The sequence below is a fragment of the Marmota marmota genome, unplaced genomic scaffold (assembly GCF_001458135.2).
Source record: "Marmota marmota marmota unplaced genomic scaffold, marMar, whole genome shotgun sequence".
In the NCBI taxonomy this organism is placed as follows: Eukaryota; Metazoa; Chordata; class Mammalia; order Rodentia; family Sciuridae; genus Marmota; species Marmota marmota.
The window spans coordinates 52,033,476-52,052,311 of NW_025999968.1; the positions used below are offsets into that span (position 1 = coordinate 52,033,476).

Sequence of the window (18,836 nt, forward strand, 5' to 3'; positions counted from 1 at the left end):
GTCAGACATCCCACTACACTGACAGCCTGCTGCACCAAGAAGAACCCAGCCCAGGATGGCAGCTGTCCTGAGACACAGGCAAGTCCCCTGGCCCCACAGTACTGCGAAACTGTACTGTGCTGGGGACGCTGGGAAGGCTGCCGAGGTCTCAAACCTTGGGAGGACAGGTAGCCATACCCTGTCATATGCCTCCACAGTGGGCCACCCCAACACAGGAGGTCAGACAAGGAAAACGTGTTGCATGGGTTTGGTTTTGTTACCCAGCTAGACCACATGTGTTGCTGAATCTGAGCTATTTCCTCCATGAAGCCATCCAGGGAAACTGCACTTAGCAGACCCTCTCCAACTGAAGAACCCATTCTGTCCCCAGAGCTGCATGAGAGCACCTCAGATCTCTAGCGTCTCTGTGGAGAATGGACATTGCGCAGACAGGAACAAAGTAGAACACCAGTTGACAGGCAATTGTGATAAGAATTTGACGGAAAATCAAACCCACCCCAAAAGAGAAAGAGTTGCCAAGCTATTCTGAAGAATCTACAGACTCTAAAAGTTATTTCCAAAGACATCCCAAACGTTTCAGCAGTAGCGGTCTCTTTCTCACAGGCTATTGGGCAAGCCCCCCAGCCCCTACCCACATGGTTCTGGGTGGCCTTTGATTTCACCATCGTTAGTCACAGGGCTAAATTGCCTCAGAAGGCTAGGGCTGTGGCATTCGGCCACCAGGGGGCAATGAAGAGCACCCACTAGCACTCTGGGCCAAGGGAATAGGGAATATAGCCGACTGGGATGTTCCCTCCCAGGGCTCTTGAGAGTTCTGGTCTGCTAGTCTTCAAGGAGCCATCAGAGCAAGAGTGGGGCTTGGGAAAACTGAGGCTCAGGCTGCATGCTTAGGGGCCTGTTCTCTCCCCTGTGTTTCCTCGTAGAGCTTTTCCTTGAACTCATTACTTTCAACTACAACAGCAACAAGAACCCTGAGGCCAGGTTGTCCAAGGAAGGTCTTCAGCTGCTTTGAAGCTCCAGGCTCCAGCTCAGCCGTCTACCTGGGCAAGAAGGGGGCTCCACCTGGTCACCTCCAAGTCCCCAGGAAATTTCAGCAGTCTGCAATTGACAAGTCTGCCCTCTCCTCTCTTCCCTGACGAGAGTTGAAGAATCCTCTATCGGGCAGAACTCTCTCTCAACCACCAAAAATCAAGGCAGAGTCAGGCATGGTACCTGTAATCCCAGCAACTCTGGAGGCTGAGGCAGGAGTATCACAAATTTGAGACCAGCCTCAGAATTTAGTAAGGCCCTATGCAACTGAGTGAGACCCTGTCTCAAAATAAAAATTAAAAGGTCTGGAAATGTGACTCAGTGGTTAAGTGCCCCTGGGTTCAAGCCCCAGCACCAAAAAAAAAAAAAAAAACTAAGGCAGATATCAAGACCCTACAATCTGGGCACAGATTCAGAAGTGCTACTGTAAAAACTAATTCAGACATCACCCGGTCCTCAGAGGTCTCCTCTCCACCCAAACTTAAGCTTCACACTTCAAAGAAAGATTGTTAATTACACATTATGATACCAATTATATCCAAATGCACTATGAAATAGACTCTTTGCTAAGCAATTTTACTGTTTCAATTCTTTTCTTCTGCCATTTTTAATAATTGAGCTCTGGTTTTTATTACATTAAAATGCAATTAAGGACAATCCTTTATATTTTAAACCTATTTCAATTTTTTTTTTTACACGAAGAATTCCACAGTCATCCATAATGATGTAGCATACAATATAGGGTAAAGACAAAAGCAATAGCCTAGATAAAATTAGCTGAGTTCCACTGGGGGCGTGGGGAATGCAAGTCTCCTTATTTTGAAAACCTTCAGCATAAAATATTAAAAGGATACAGAATTCCTGATCAAAGGCAAACCACATACTAGTACATTCACATGGAAGAGAAAGCTTTTCACTATCCAAGGAAAAGGAGGTGACAAATGAGACCTCAAAATGCTGAGTTTCAGGATGGTGGCATTCTACCACTGACAAAGTTAAAATGACCCCATTATTTAATGTGTGCCTGGCGTTGCTGAAATACATTTCCTCTCAAGTACAGTTGACCTTCTGTATCTGTGGGTCACGGCCCTTCGATGGTTGCATCTGTATTGAACATATATTACCTTTTTTTCTTGTCATTTTTCCCTAAACAATATAGCGTAACATCCGTTTGCACCACATTCACATTTTTAGGCATCAGAAGCAATCTAGAGACGATTTAAAACACACTGGAGCGGGTGGGTAGGTTTTATGTAAACACTGTGCCATTTTATATAACAGACTTGAGCATCCTGGGATTTGGGGGGAAGGTTCCTGGAACCCATCCCCCACAGATACCAAAGGAGGACTGTTTAAGGATAATGGCATCTAACATAGAAAAATTAATAAGGAAAACTGAATCATTTTAATAGTTTTAAGCCACAATTTGGAAGCAGTAAATTTCATATTCTCACTAGAAGACTGGTGATATTTTAGTATGGTGATATTTTGTGTGATCCTTAGCTTCAGAGCCTTGTTCAACCTCAGCTTATCTTCAACCCCAAAGATCAGAAAACTTTTTATTTTGTGAAGGGCCAAATAGTAAATATTTTAGTCTTTGTGGACCAGTATGATCTGTGAAAGCACTGTGATAGCACTATGTCATTGTAGCAGGAAAACAGCCATTGATCACAGGTAAAAGAATGAGTGTCACTGTGTCCCACTAAAACTTTATTAGTAAAACAGGCAGGTATAATTTGTGCAGTCCTGTTATGGTCGTCAGAGTGATAGGAAGGAGAGGTGAAGCCAATGCACCACGAAGACTCGCCTAAGAAAACACCTTAATAAGCAAAGATTCAGTTGAACTGAATCTATCCACCAAGACGTGGAGCATACCCACGTAGATATCATTTCTCAACAATCATACTTCTTAAGATATAAGGGTTTCTCCTCACAGAAGCAAATTCCACTCGATCATGGGGCTCGTCTAAGAAACCAGCATTCACCAGAGTTCTGTAGCCATCTCTCCAAATGGCCTGGCTCAGCACCCCTTTTGGTAGCCGGCAGAGCCAGGGATGGGGTATAGGCTGTGTTCACTGAGCTGAAAGAGATAACTAGTCCACCAGGGGAGAATTCCATGCAGCAACTCATAAACCACTCCAGAATGAATAACCCAGTAGAAACTCCTACCTGCTGAATGGCCCAGAAGGGCCCAGAACAGTAGAAATTGACCACTGTCAGCCTTCTCATCCAAATACGTGGCTCTTCACTCTCCTGGACAGCTCTTTCTCCCACACAATTGAAACAGCAATTGCTTTTAGGTACTTATTTACCGCCTATTCCATACCTATCTCAGTTTTAGGCATCAAGGACAAAAACCCTGTCCTCATGGGGTTTACATCACACACCGTACAAATCCTGTCACCTCTACCTCAAAACACATCCAAAATCTATCTACCTCTCCCAGCTCTATCACCAGGACCCAGTTGACTGGCACCTCCTAATTGGTCTTCTTGATCTTGCCCTTGACCCTTCCGCATAGTATATTCTTGTGTTAAAAAGGAAGTAAGATCATGTCCATCCCATGTCCCCAGAGTCCCCACAATGGTCTGCAAGCCTTGCATACTCTGATTCCAACCCACTGCCCCAATCTCATGGGCTCCCTAATTAATCACCCCTTAGCTCTCTCTGCCCCTCCCTCATGCTCCTTAACAAGGCTGAGCACACCTGAAACACAGGACCTTTGCACCTTATCTCAACTATGCCCCCTACCCACCTTGATTTGCTCAAAAGTCTTTTTGGAGAAGCCCTATATTAAACCCCAGGACACCCTGGGACCCTATTGCCCTTCCTATCTTTGTTTTTCAATATACCATACTGTTTACATCCTCATTCGTTTATTTTCTATCTTTACACACAGTAGAATGTAAACCCCCTGAGGACAGGTTTTTTTTGTCCTTGATGCCTAAAACTGAGATAGATGAGGAATAGGTGGTAAATAAGTACCTAAAAGTAAATTAATTCTCCTTGTATTTATCTTCCCTGGAATATTTCTGAGCATTGCTATTTTTAAAAAAAAAAAATCTCTTATTTTCTAGCACAGTTTATTTTGATCTACTTTATATCTTCTCTTCCCTCCTTTCTTTTATTATCTAGAAACACTTATTGTGGGAATTTAAAAGGGTCTTCTTTTTTTTACTAAGTTTCTACGAAATCTTCACCCCTATGTCAACTCTATTAACCAACCAAATTTCATAATATTTTTTTAAAAGCCCCTTGATCATCTTTGAAGGATGATATGGAAATAACTCATTATTGTGCAAATAAAAGGCAAGAATCAAGCCATTATTCTGCTTGCATATGTAAACTAGATAAAAAAATTTTGAAAGGTAAGTAAAATCTCTCTTATAAAATTTTTCCAACTAATACATAGAGAAGAAATGACAATTAGAATATCACCTTTTTGTAATTCCTAAAGAAAAGGCCAGATCTAGACATCCATCGTAGCACACCAATGGCTGCTTAAACCATAAGGAGAAATGCTGAAGGGCACCCCAACAATGGATGATGGGGTGAAATGAAACCCATAAGGTTTTAATAAACAATGGTATATATTTCATAAGGTCATTTCATAAAGTAATGTATTTCATGGCCCAACAATGAATGCTGTTGACAACACAAGTCAATAAGAACATCAATTCAACAAGAGGCGGAATGTGCACTTCCATGGAAGTCACACCGTCGTCTATGAAATATGCCCCCAAACTTGAACTTGAATCTATCTGGTCCAGGCTCTAGAACACTGGAAATGTGGGAGGCAATGAAGCATACTGAATGACAGCCCAAGGATGCTGGCAGCAAAATCGACACTGTGGGAACTGTACAGACAAAAGGCCAGCTTCTGATAAAATGCACGGCAAGCAGAACAAGAGAGGGCCGGGAACCAGCACATGAAATGTGACTCAAGAGACACACTGACCAGATGCAGTGGGCACTTTGCTTAGATCCTGTGATGACACTGAGGTATTTTTAACAAAGTATGAAAAAGTAATCATGAGATGATAAGGGAAATCTGAACATGAGTATTCAGTAATACCACAAAATGAATGACTGTCCAGTTTTACAGGATAATAGCACTGCGTGGGTGCCTAACCAAAGGAACCTTATCTTTTCAGAGTCACAGTGAAAGATTTACAATGTATTTGATTTTCTTCTTAAATCCACACCCCACGATTCTCCAGGCAAACATCCAGATGACTTCAGTTGTTTGGTTTCTGCAGCAGTAGCTGCTTTTTTTTTTTTTTTAAATAGATATTTTCTGTTTATTATCAGAAAATATAATCCCGTGGACATTTCCCATTACCTACCAGCATGGCTACACATCTCAGATTCTCCTACATCATCTTGTAACGTCTTCTTTTTTTTAATTTATTCTAATTTGTTATATATGACAGCAGAATGCATTACAAGTCATATTACACCTATAGAGCACGATTTTTCATATCTCTGGCTGTACACAGTGAAGAGTCACACCATTCGTGTCTTCATACATGTACTTAGAGTAGTGATGTCCATCTCATTCCACTGCCTTTCCTACCCCCGTGCCCTCCCCCTTCCCAGGAGGCGCTTTTCACATACACCCGTGAATGATGTATTACAGGAGTGAAAACCAGCAAACACCAAGCACAGATTTGGGGCTCTATGATGCACAAATACATAAAAAAGTAAATTTCTGTCTATGCCCATGAAGGTCCTAGAATTTTCTAGAGACAAGGCACCTAGGAGAGTGGAACTACTCACCACAGGGAGGTCAAGCTTCCAACAGTGTGAACATTGGGAATGCAGCCATCAACCTAGAAGGTAAAAGGAAAGACTTCTGAGTGACAAGCAGCTTTTGCAAAGTCCAGGCATTTCTTCCCGTTGGCAAAAAAAGGAGCACGTCATTCACAGAACTGTGTCAGAGGAGGCTTCCGCAAGAGCTAGCAGCAGAGGAAGGAAGCAAAGGATGGCGAAGTGCAAGCTGAGCAGAGTGACCCAGGATGCTGAATAAAGTCCACTCGGAGCCGACCTCAGTGGAGTCACCCTGATTTCACCTCCTAGAGGAGCAATATCCCCAAATCAGCAACACAGGTGCAGCGAGGCTCAGAGTGCTGCTAACAAAAGCAAGAAAAGGCCAGGCACATTAGGGCACACCTGTAGGGGACCCCAGTTATTGGTAGGTGGAAGCAGGAGGATCACTGGAGCCCAGGAGTTCAGGGCCAGCCTGAGCCACACACACAGATTCCATCTCTTAAAACCCACACGTGCACAAGAAGAGCAATACAAATTCACTTTTATTAAGATGATTAAAATCGTAAAAGTTAGTGAATTCTCTTAATCAGGGAAGCAACACGTTTCAAGGAAAGGCAGGATTAAGATCAAGTAAAAATGAAAAATCAGATCTCAGAGTTGAGAGCAAGGCTGAGCTTCTTAACAATGAGAACCAGCCCTCGAGGCCCCTTGCAGGGACAGTGAGCCCCACATAGCTCTCAGTATTGGGTGACCTAAGAAAAGCCGTCCTGGGGATTCCAAACAATCCGTGGTTTTCTAGTGGGTTATGCTGAAGGAAAAAAAAAATTATTTGGACACTGTTTTTAAATGGTAAGGCATTTACTCAGTCAAAGGTAGATGTCAAGGCTACTTCAGTTAGGAACACAGAAAGGCTCTCTGGGGATTTATGACCAGAGAGAGGGGTCAGTGGATGGGAAATTGCTAAAAAAAGAAGCATCAGAGTTAGGGAGATTCTTGCTAAACCCACTCAGGATTCTTGCTGAAGGCTGGACAAGGACTGAGACAGTGGAGGTGGGGGACGGGGAGAGGGTGGGAGATTCTTGCCAAACGGATCCAGCAGGATTCTTGCTAAAACTGGGCTTGGCAGGCCCTGAGACAGGATCAGGTTGAAAAGAAGGCTCAGAGAAGCTGGCTGGAGTTTGGTGAGATACAAGTCTTTTGTCAGTAATGGCAACTCGAGCTTAGAAACAGGTCCTGAGTCTTAGAGTCAAAGCCCAAGGCCACGGGAAGTATAAGCAGAAACAAAGGAGCTGAAAGGGGACTTCCCAGCCCCAAACCCAGAGGCCTCGGGCCCACCTGGTGTCCGAATGTCATACTGCACATTCCTCAATTGCTTCCCCACATGTAATTTCCCTGTCTTACAAAAATCAAAACATGTCCCATTCTATACAACAAGGTACCAAATGATAAGGGTACCAAATGAAAGCCGCATGATAAACTAATACAACTCCATGTGATTTTGACGCAGATTGCTTCATCGTCACTAGGAACAATGAGCCTTTCAAAGGGGCCTTGTAATGACAAGATAGGAGAAGGGGGGAGGACTGGTTTTAAAAGCATCTGATAAAAACCAGGAAGCTTTCAATCACTAAGGGAATTACAAAACTTCCCTAGCTCGAACTAAGCCATTTCCCGTGATGCTCAGGCCCCAGGCAGAGCACCTCAGGATGACGGGAGCTGCCACAGGCCCTCAAATGTGCCGACTGACTGCACTGGGCTATTTCGGTTTGCAAGGGTGATGTACTAACTACTCCTGGGTTACCCTTCAGGGGACTCACCCTCTTTGTCCACTGTGATCTGTGCCTGCAACCCCTTGGGATGTCCCAGTAGAAGTAATGAGGAGAGGTGATAGTAATGAGGAAGGTGATAGGAAAAGCAGGAGCATTTATCCCCTGCTTCCCAGCTTCTGGGTCACCTGGGGCCTGTCCATCATAGGTCATGGCTTGTCTTAGGTCACCTGCTCCCTCTGTCTTCAGTTCTAGGGGATGGAGGGCTTCCTCTTGCAACCCCAGTATACCTCCCTCTCCCTTCTGCTTCTCTGAACTCCATGACACTTTGATCCAACTCTCTGGTCACCTGTTTGAGTGTGCCATGGATTTTCCCGCTCAGACTTTGACTGACAGCAGTGGAAAGCTGACTGTGGTGGCGCACATCTTTAGTCCCAGCTAATAAGGAGGCAGAAGTGGGAGGTTTGGGGCCCTGTGAGTTCAAGGACAAAACAAGCCAAGAAGAAATTAGGGCAACAGTGGAGAGGAGGGCGAGAATCAGAAATTCGGTTTTCCATATCTGCCTTCAATGGAGGCAGGAAAAGTGAGAGCCCAATTTTCCCCCCAGCAGTACTAGGGATTGAGCCCATGGGTGCTCTACCACTGAGCTACATCCCCAGCCCCTTTTATTTTTTTTTATTTAGAGACAGAGTCTTGCTAAGTTGCTTAAGGCCTTGCTAAGTTGCTGAGGCTGATCTTGAACATGTGATCCTCCTGCCTCAGCCTCCTGAGTTGCTGCTATTGCTGGGGTGTGCCACTGAACCCAGGGAGAACTCAATTTTTAAGATAGTTTTCCTGGTATATTGGGACAAGGCGGGGCGTTCAAGCATGCTCAGATGGTGAGCGTGTCGATGGAAGCCCCAGTCCTAAAAAGCCGTTGTTGTGTGTTTGCATTTTTCTAAGAGAAATCCAGAAAGAAAAAGGTTTAAAATTTCATTGGATTCTCAAAAATGAACCACCAATGATGTTAAGAGACAATGTTGCAAAGGAAAGCACAGAAATAGCCACATTTCCCTGGAAAAAAAAAGAGGCGCAGCAGACGGTACGCACCTAGGTCAGCCCTGGGGCAAGAGCACAACCGCTTCCCTCGCCAAGGGGGCTGGGGCTGGAGGAGGATCCGCTGTCCCTGGCAGCCCACAGCCCACTGCCACCCGCCCCAGAAGGCAGCTGGGACAGTGTGTTCCTGCAAATCACTCACAGCTCCCTCCCAACAATCAACTGACATTTGAAAAGCTCATCAGCTCAGCAGGTGCTCAGATGCACAAGCAATCCTGAAAACAGTTCCAAAAACAGTTCCGGGACTGAGGAAGAACCTCATCCTGTTGGGAAACCTGCAGCCTACTGAGACATGGGAGAACATCGAGGCAGAAAACCAGGAAGCAAAGAATACGCTGGAGACAGCAAAACAGCAGAGTGATCATACAGGAAATGTCCACGTTGTCTAGGAGTGTGCACAGATGACCTCGCCCTGGGCAATAATCAGCCTTTACAGACACGTGGCCCCAGAGCCCAGGTCTGCCAGCACCTGCTGTGTGACCCAGGAAAAGTAGCACACCCTCCCTGGGCTACAGTTTCTCCTTGGGTAACATGAAGAGATGATCCTTCAGTGCCAACCTCATAGGACCATTGTGGGGTTGATAGAAAATAAAAGTGTTTTGTCAGGTCCCTTGGACTCAGTAAATGCCTTCCCGGGTCTGTTTTTCCATCCTCACCAGGGGTCTTCTATTTCCTACACTATTTGGGTGGTCAGATACAAACAAACAGAAGGTGATGAGGCTGAGGAAATGGATGCCAAAAGACAATGGCTCCTGAGGGTCCAGAAACTCTAATCCACCTGAAGCCCCAGGACTGCGCCCATCTCCTTAGCTGCGGTCCCTTCCCAGATGTACCAGGTCCTTCACTCCAAGGCAGAAGGCCAGGATGACTTGGGATCCTTGTTCAGGAGCCTTGATTGACACCTGGCCTTGCAGAGGACTGACTGGGTGGCCTTGCACAAGTTATGTCATCTGTGACTTGGTTTCTTCATCTGTCATTCAGATATAATCCCAATCCTAGTCCCTGTGTTTTCATGAGAATTAACTAAATTCATGCAAAGTTCTTAGAATAGTGTCGAGTGTACAGAAATAACTCAACAAATGCAGGCTGTCATAATGCCTGGCACATTTCAGCCAGTTTCTAAGGGCCATTTAACAAAGAGCCTCTGTGCTCCAAAGAGCTGCCAAATGCTGGCATCACGAGCCCACGGACCAGCTACCACGTCACGTCCTTGATCCTGAGATGTGCTGCATGTTTTAACGTTCCCAAAATTCACTAGACTCCACATGTAACATAGATTTTCTCATCTGTTAAGTGGGGATAATAACGGCATGGAGCTAATGGGATCGGTGGGGGATGAGAGATTAATATGTGCAAAATGTTCCAAACAAGGCTTGGCTCAGGATCCTCATCAGAACTTGGTTCTCCACAAGTGTTTTAATCGTCATGGTGTATGAATCGATCTGAGCCACTGCAAGTCTTCCCGCTCCAACCAAATGTGGAAATTCTCCCTCACCCCTCACTCCATTCAGGAATCACCTGCCCTTGGTACCATGGATGCTGCTGTGGGTGGGGCTGCTGAGTGGCAGGCACCTGCTGGACCGTTACCATCCCACAGGCTGCCCAGAGCTGGTGACCTACAGAACATGGTTAGGAAGTCGCTGCATTGCACATATTGGATCTTGATGCTGTCAAAGGCCACCAGAGAAGCCAAGAACCAAGGCTGTGAAGGAATCTGTAGGCTCCTTTGCTCATAACGAAGTCTAGAGTTCCATAACATCACTGTAAGTTGAGTGACCCCTGCCCAAGATGGGACTGAAAGTGGTTCAGATTTGAGGCTGTTTTCAGATTTCGGAATGTCTGCATATACATAATGAGATATCTTAGAACTGGGACCCAAGTCTAAGCAGGAAATTCATTTGATTCCTATACATATTATATACAAGGTTTCACGGTGTGGAATTTTCCCTTTGGAGTGTCAGGTCAGGGCTCAAAAGAGTTTCATATGTTGGAGTGTATGGGGTTTTTAACCAAGGATGCTCAATCTATATCTTCCTTTCATTTGTTATTTTAGCTGCTCCTTGCTACCCTTGGAGACTTGAGGATTTTTAAATAAACAAGGGCACATTCAATGAAAGGTAGACTCCAGAGAACGTGGGCTCTGGTCAGACCAACTGGTCATAAATTCCGATTCCCTCAACTATTAGTCACCTGGCCTTGGGCCAGTTCCCCACCCACAGTGTGCCTCAGTTTCCTCACCTGTAAGATGAGGATAGCAGCAGCTAGTGAGCAAGTAATGAGTAAATGAATTAACACATGAAGCTCTTTGGAGAAGCTCTATGCCCACAAGCTCCCACAAACCTGGGCCACTTTTATTCTATAGCACCCAGAAGCCCTGCAAACCACCTATTTTGGTGAAGTTGTGTGTAGGGAGAGCAAGTGGTCTTTTCCAGCCAGTAAAATGGGATGACAGATCAGCAGGACAGCCGCCACCTCCCCCCACAAGCTGTGTGACTTCGAGCTAGCGTGGAAATTCTCTGAACTCCTTCTTCCTCCCCAGCTATCTGGGGTGTAGCTACTGTACAGGACTATTGTGAGCAATGAGAACACGTTGTGTAGGCATGAAATAAATGCTTTTCTGCATCTCTTTCTCTTCCCTGGGGCATCAAGCAGACTGCAAAAGCAGAAAGTAAATTCTTGCAACTCTCGGAAAGTGTGTCACCCACCTAGATTAAAGCCCTTGGGTACCCGAGACCCTGTGGCCAGCTAGGACTAGTGATGTTTTCCTATCCACTGAGCAAGGCATCTGCCCACTTCACAGGGGCACACTCACGTGGCCCATCTTCCAGCACTAAGATGTCAGCCACTTTCTACCAAATGCTCAACGAGCAGGAACCACAGTCAAAAAGCTCCAGTGGAGAAGGAGGAAGAGGCCTGGGATACACAGACCTCCTCCGCAAAGACTGACTCTAACGATAAGCTCAGAGAACCTTGGACAGCTACGGCACGAGGCGGTGTCTGATCATTAGCAGAAAAGCTAGGGAAGGTCATTTTTATATAAACATCTGAGGGATAAAGAGTGTGGATAAATGTCAAAAACAATGCCCCAAACGGCTGCAAGCCTACTTGCTTACACAGCTGTTTCCTTCTTCAGACAAATGATAAAACATCAGCACTTCCGAATATAAATCATCTTCAATTAAGACATTTCTGCGGGAAAGCTCTTTTGGCAGGACAAACGGAATATTTACCACTCTTCTCCGACTTGGATCTTTTGAGGTTGGCAGGGCGATTTATTTTTGTTGATTAAACAAAATACAAATGGAAAGGGCCTAAAAATTGATTAGCCAATTAAACTCAATGATTCTCAACAATGCAATGCGCATTATTAGCTTTGCCAGAGTTATAAAAATGCCTCCTAGCTCTACTGTCATTTGCAGGATTTACACCATTGATATTTGTGCTGACAGAAAGATGAAGTAAGGACCGGATTATGCAAAATTTGTCTTCTCTTGTGTAGGAACAGAAGGAAGAGAAATGATGAAGGGCTTGGGTACTTTCAGGGAGAATGAAAGTACTGTCCACATTGCATATGGAAATTCTTGAAAGAATGATCTGGGCTGAGGGAAAGAGCTGTTGTCACTCGTTCTGGGCATACTTGTTCTTTAGTAAATTACAGATTTGTTAATAGGGGCCAATTTGTTGAGACAACAACAATCATAAATATCCAGATTCTTCATCTTCCAGGGCGATGAGCGTCCAGACAGGCAGCCAAACCAAATGATGATGTTAGATGCTTCTGCAAAATGGATTGATGCACACAGGGCACCATAAGCGTATCTCACTCAGTCCAGAACAGTTTTTCTTCAGTGTCCCTGCGAGGTCAATATCACAACTGCAAATAAAGTCACTTACAATAGTCATAAACCCAGGGCAGCAGAATGCGGACGCTTCCTGGTGGTCAGAGCGTGAACATGGCAGGCTGCTGTGCATTCTTAGACTTGATTGTACATAATTGTTAATCACTGACCCATTCTCCAACCTTCCTGGGCTGGAACATGTTGCTAGGCAACCAATTTTGCTCTAGATATTTTCTGAAAGCTAGTGAGTCAACAACCAAGTGTCAACTAAGTAAACACTAACCATTAGAGACAGGTTCAGATAAATAAGAGTGCCCAGCCTCCTTAGGGCACATGCATCTCATGTCCTATCTTAATGCAGACTCATATTTCCCATGCCTTACAATTGAACAAATAGACTATCTTAGGTGGAAATAGATGAAATTGCCCTTTTGGTAGCTCAATTTGGCAATTTATATGGTTTAACCTAATAACTTATAAGTGGGAGGTTTCTACTAGCTGTGAAACAGAGGCACTATTTTCATCCACTAGCATAATCACAATTGTGCTTTGCATCAATAACATCTCATTTACCTAGTCCACACGTGTCCTAAAATTCTCTTTATAAGAAACAGTTAGGAGAGGCAAACAGCTTGCAAATGCCTGAATAAGAAGTCGCATTTGTTTTTCCACTTTGGACTTTTAAACTGAGTTGACTATTGCTTGTACAATATCCACGCATTCCCTGCCTTTTCCAATGCGCAAATCCTCAGAGAATGGAACTAAGTTTATTGTTCTAATCTAAGATTTGGAACACCAGAGGACATCCTGAAGATGAGAATGGAACTGCCAAGTTCAGGAAAGAAGCTCATTTAAGGGGAAAGAGTAGGGAAGGCAGGGTGGCTGGAATCATGGAACATGACGCTATTCCTGAGATGGTGGGGAAATCTCATGACTTTCCACGTTCAGATTCAAGGCAGCAAAGACCATCAAAGTCAAGAAGTGCTAAAAGAGGGCTGGGGGTGAGCTCGGCAGTAGAGAGTGCTCACCCAGCATGCACAGGACCATGGGTGTGATCCCCACCATTGCAAAATGAAGATGGAGGGGTGGGGAGAAGAAGGAAGGGGAAGAAGAGAAGGATGAGCAGAAAGGGGAAGAGGAAGAGAAGAAGAAGGAGAAAAAGTGCTGGGGATTCTGAATAATAACCAGATTAGGCAGTACATACAGATAGATGATTAACCTCCTTAAAAAAAATTGATAAAAATTCATAGTTGAAGGGTTCACTCGCAGTGAAGTTTAAGGTTAGATTTTTGGTTTAATTGAGCATAGGTTTGAATACCTATGCTCAGTTAAACCAGATGGATGGATGGATGGATGGATGATGGATGGGTGAATGGATGGATAGATGATGGATGGGTGGATAGATGGGTGGATGGATGATGGATGGGTAAATGGATGGATGGATGGATGGATGGATGGATGATGGAAGACAGTGGTCTGCTAGTATGCGATTATACAGGCCTGCAATCAATGTTACAGTTTTAAGAATTTTGGGGGCCATTATAACTTTCTAGCAACCAAAATTAATTGTTTCTAGGATTATCAAGTAATAATTTATAAACGAGACACAAGTAAACTTTACATTGGACAAATGGCAAATTGTCTTCAAAAGGCAATAGAAAATTTATTCATGCCTGGATGAGTCCATTAAAATATAACCAGGCTTTCTGCTGAGTCTGGATTTCTTTTATTACAGACTTGTAATTAAACATGTTAAAAAAAAAATCCTGGACAATAAAGAAACAAGTAAAGTGGGTTTTTTCTTCAACTCCGGGCTTCCCTTATTTCCACTCCCCACCACCAGTTGTTTGACTACTCTGTACAGAAACAGCATCCTAATACACAATCTACTTGCTTTCTCATTCAAAGCCATAATACAGATGATAGTTTTAAATGGAATTCTCTGGAGCTTTCAATATTCACCATTCACATTGTCCAAAGCTTCAAAATAAAGTTCCCTAATAAAAAATCATCCTTCCGGGGCTGGGGCTGGGACTCAGCGGCCTTGCATTTGTGAGGCACTGGGTTCAATCCTTAGCACCACATAAAAATAAGTAAATAAAATAAAGGTATTGTGTCCAACTACAACTAAAAAATAAATATTTTTTAAAAAATCATCCTTCCTGTCTGATTTGACAACAATTTAAAAACACCAAAATTGTGATTAATTATTCATCTCTCCCCAAACTCCAAGGTAACTATTAGAGGCCCAGGAAATAGGAAAGAGATTTTCCAATCCCATAGGTATGCCCAAGGAAATGCAGCCCAACACCAACAGGGTGCCCACAAACGGCGGGCTTACCCTGGGGTCCCAAAGGAGTAATGTCTATATTACACACACACACACACACACACACACATATACACACACACAAATGAGATAAATTAATTCCGGAAATACTAAAGACTAAGGAAATATTAAAAGTCAAGTAGATTTCGAAGTAGATTTTGAAGCTCCACTACATACTGGGAGAAGAAAGTGATTTCAACAGGGACATTTTGAACCACCTGCAAAGAGAATTCTGAGCTTGCTGGAACCCACAACTATTGAGACAAGGGACAACAAAGGCATCTCCATGAGCATTAGAACTGTCAGGCTGCATATGTGCAAGTAGAGGGAGGGGTGCTCCAACCCGGTAATTATTAAGCTGTATCAGAGCCTGTGGTTTCCTTATGTAAGGCAGGCAGCTACAGACTTGAATGCTGGAGACCACAATCCTAATCTCAGTCCAACAAATAGACTTTAAAAGATCTGTGGAAGTAGCTCAGTGGTAGAGCACTTGCCTAGCATGGTGAAGCCCTGGGTTCAATCCCGAGCACCACACACACACACACACACACAAAAAGTTGTGTCTCCTCTTTAAATGGAAGTTTTCTTTGCTATAAAACAGGAAGACTTGACTAAAGGGGCTCTAAAATTTGTAACATTATATTCTGTTTGATAAAAACTATGTGCATGGATGGATGGATGGATAGATGATGGAAGGATAGGTGGATGGATGGATAGATAGATAATGGATGGGTGGATGGCAGGATGGATGGATGGATGGATGGATGATGGGTGGGTGGATGGATGGATGGACATATGATGAATGGGTGAATGGATGGATAGATGATGGATGGGTGGATGGATGGATGGACAGATGATAGATGGATAGGTAGATGGATAGATAGATGATGAATGGGTGAATGGATGGATAGATGATGGGTGGGTGGATGGATGGATGGATGGATGGATGAATGGATGATGGATGGGTGAATGGATGGGTGGATGATAGATGGGTGGATGGATGGATGATGGAAGACAGTGGTCTGCTAGTATGTGATTATACAGGCCTGCAATCAATGTTACAGTTTTAGGAATTTTGTGGACCATGACAGAAAAATTTACATCATGGAAATCAGCACACTACAAATGAGGCCTTCTTATTAACCCCAGGAAGCCAGTTAATGAACACACCACTGATGGAAGGGCAAAGGGAAAAAGAGGGAAAGAAGAAAGGAGATACAAGGGCAATACATGTAAGTACAAAGTCTTCCAAGGAGGCTAACACCCCACATCTCCATGTCAATACACTTAATATTGTCTCTGCCTAAAACACCATTCCCCATGGGATGCTTTGCCCAAAGAAACCACCTGTTTCAGGTACGCCATCAATGATGACTACTCTCCATTTATGAGATGCTCTAACACAGAGTCTCATGGCATTCTGTAATGACATCCCTGTGCCCTTTTAGGTGATACCTACAATACAGTTTGCCACTGTCCGTTTAGCCAGGCCCAGGACATGACCAGCTAATTTAGGACAGCAACTATTCATTTTAGCTCTTGGTGCTTAATGGCCCACAAAGACAGGTACAGAGTTGGCATCTGTTCAATAAGTTCTGAATGAAAGCAACATTTTTAACTTCAAGACAGAGCAAATCGTTTGCTGATAAAAGGTCCAGCCTCAAAGAAACGCATGTATTCTATCCCAGCCCTCACTGGATGGGAGGAGATTTTCCCAGGGCTTAAGCTTTTCAAGTCCCCTTATTGCTAGATTGAGGTTTTCCATTAAATCAGTTAACCTACATTTGTCACAAAACAGTGCAGTGTGTCACTGACCCACTTTGTCTCATTCCTTTGCAAGTCAATGACATCCACATGTCACTATGAATTGCGTTTTTAACTAAGATATTAAGTATATTTGTCCTGGATTTACCCAAGAGGGAGCTGGGAGCATTGGGATTCAACCCCAGGTCTCATTGCTTAATCCACAAACGGGCTTGGAGCAGACGGTTTAAGCTTTCTCGTCCTCAGTCACCCAGCCCATCAAATGAAGGCACAGATGAGGGAGAGGGGAGACAGGGAGCCACCGCCCTGCCCTGCGCAGCATAAAGGCAGGCACACTGGCCCTGACCTGGGGTGTGCCTACAGAGCGCACGGCTGTCACTGTTGCAAGGAAGGACAGAAGGGTTCTATCACAAAATGCCGCAGAACGGAGTGGCTTAAACAAAAGAGATTTGTTTTCTCACAGGTCTAGAGGCTGAAAGTCTAGGACCAAGATGCAGCAGGGTTGGTTTCCTGGGAGGCCTTTCTTCTTGGCCAGTAGTCAGCTAGCTGCCTTCTAGCTCTGTCCTCACACAGCCATTCCTCTACACACTCAGAGAGAGAGAGAGAGAGAGTGCTGTGGTGTCTCTTCCTCTTCTTAATAGGACACCGGCCTACTGCATTATTAATGTTTGATAATGTAAACACTAAATTATCTCCAGTCCTATCTTTAAGCCCTCCTGTGCTACTGTGGCTCTAGCAAAGGAACACAACCTCTCTGATACATCTTGTAATTCATGCTTCCCCAGGAGGAAGAGGGCTTTCCCGGTTGGCAAGGTTGGGAGAAGATACTGAGCACCCAGGGCCCAGCACCCACCAGGCTTTCTCTTCTGGGAGCCAAGCATCCTATTCCTGGGACTGGCAGCCCTGCAACTGGGGAGGGAGGTGAGCAAGCCCCCTTGGCCCTCTAAGCCTGTTCTCCAACTAGCTTTGTCTGTAACAATGCTGATATTCTGACCTCCATCTGTCTGAGTTCTGTGCTAAATTCACCAATTGGCTCTAAATTCTGGGAGAATGAGGTGATTCATTATCACCCTTCAAGCCCCCACAGTGGCCTTGAGCCACACAGTCCCAACACTACATCATCTTTGCAAATCCCACAGATCTCCCTGTGGAGGGAAGAAATGTCTCTTGATGCTATGGTAAGAAATGTCTCTTGATGCTATGGTTCAACGGTGTCCCCAGAATTTCATGTATTGGAAACTTAATCCTCAAATTCCTATATTGATGGTATTTGAAGGTGGAGCCTTGTGAGGTCATGAGGATTACATATGGTCACCTGGGTGAGTCCCCATAATGTGACGTGTGGTTTCATAAGAAAAGGAGGCAAACCTAAGCTGAACACACTGGCTGTCTCCCCATGTGATGCCCTCCTCGGTGTCATGATGGAGCAGGAAAGCCCTCACCAGAGCTGGCACCATGTTCTTGGCCTCGTCAGCCTCCATAACTGTGCGTTAAATACACTTCTCTTCTTTACAACTACTCAGTCTTAAAAAAGAAAGTGCACTAAGACACTTGGCCATCATTAAAGGACTGTTAAGCAGGGAAAGCCAACCCAAGTCTTCTAAGAAAAAATTCTACATTCCTCCAATAAAATCACTGTTTTGATTTATGACAGCTGGTCATGTACTCAAGAAGACCTTAAGACTTAAGTGAGACCTTATGTCCAGTTAGTTACAAACTAAGCAGACCTAGTCTTTCGAAGCCAAATAGTGGTCAGCCAGGGGGAACAACTTTAGCATGTCGGGTAGAAACTAAACATTTGGGTTTTGTTAATGGGACTAATTCAAGTACCTTCCTGGCCAGAAGCTATAAATATGCCCAATACTTGTGGACCTGCAGACTCCAACAGGCTGCCATTGAGGAAAGGAGTCAGTGAGAGCACACCACTTCCCACCACAGACTCTTTCCCCTCCCTCTCTTCTCTTCTTTGTACCTACCAACAGTCTAGACTTACTGGTGGCAGCCAGGATCATGTAGATTCAGAGATTAAGAGGTGGGAACACTCTGAAATGATTAGCTTGAAGCCATCCTAAGGTCAGTCTGTGGGACAGAACACCACTGTGATTGTGAGGGTTTAAATATGAGGCATCCGTCCCCCAAGCTCATGTGTGACACAATGCAAGACCAGTGCATATTCCCAGTGAGATGGGTTAACTGGGTGGTAACTGTAGGTAGGGAGGGAGTAGCTGGAGGAGGGGGGGGGGG

General features: G+C 44.5%; 1 long non-coding RNA gene across 1 annotated transcript in view; it reads right to left on the reverse strand.

Moving 5' to 3' along the window:
- The window catches only part of LOC125616941, a 103,441-nt gene that overhangs the window by 20,756 nt on the left and 63,849 nt on the right, over positions 1 to 18,836 (reverse strand). Inside the window, exon 2 of the long non-coding RNA XR_007347736.1 lies at positions 5,809 to 5,861. This is a non-coding gene — a long non-coding RNA (uncharacterized LOC125616941). The remainder of the gene's footprint in view (positions 1 to 5,808; positions 5,862 to 18,836) is intronic.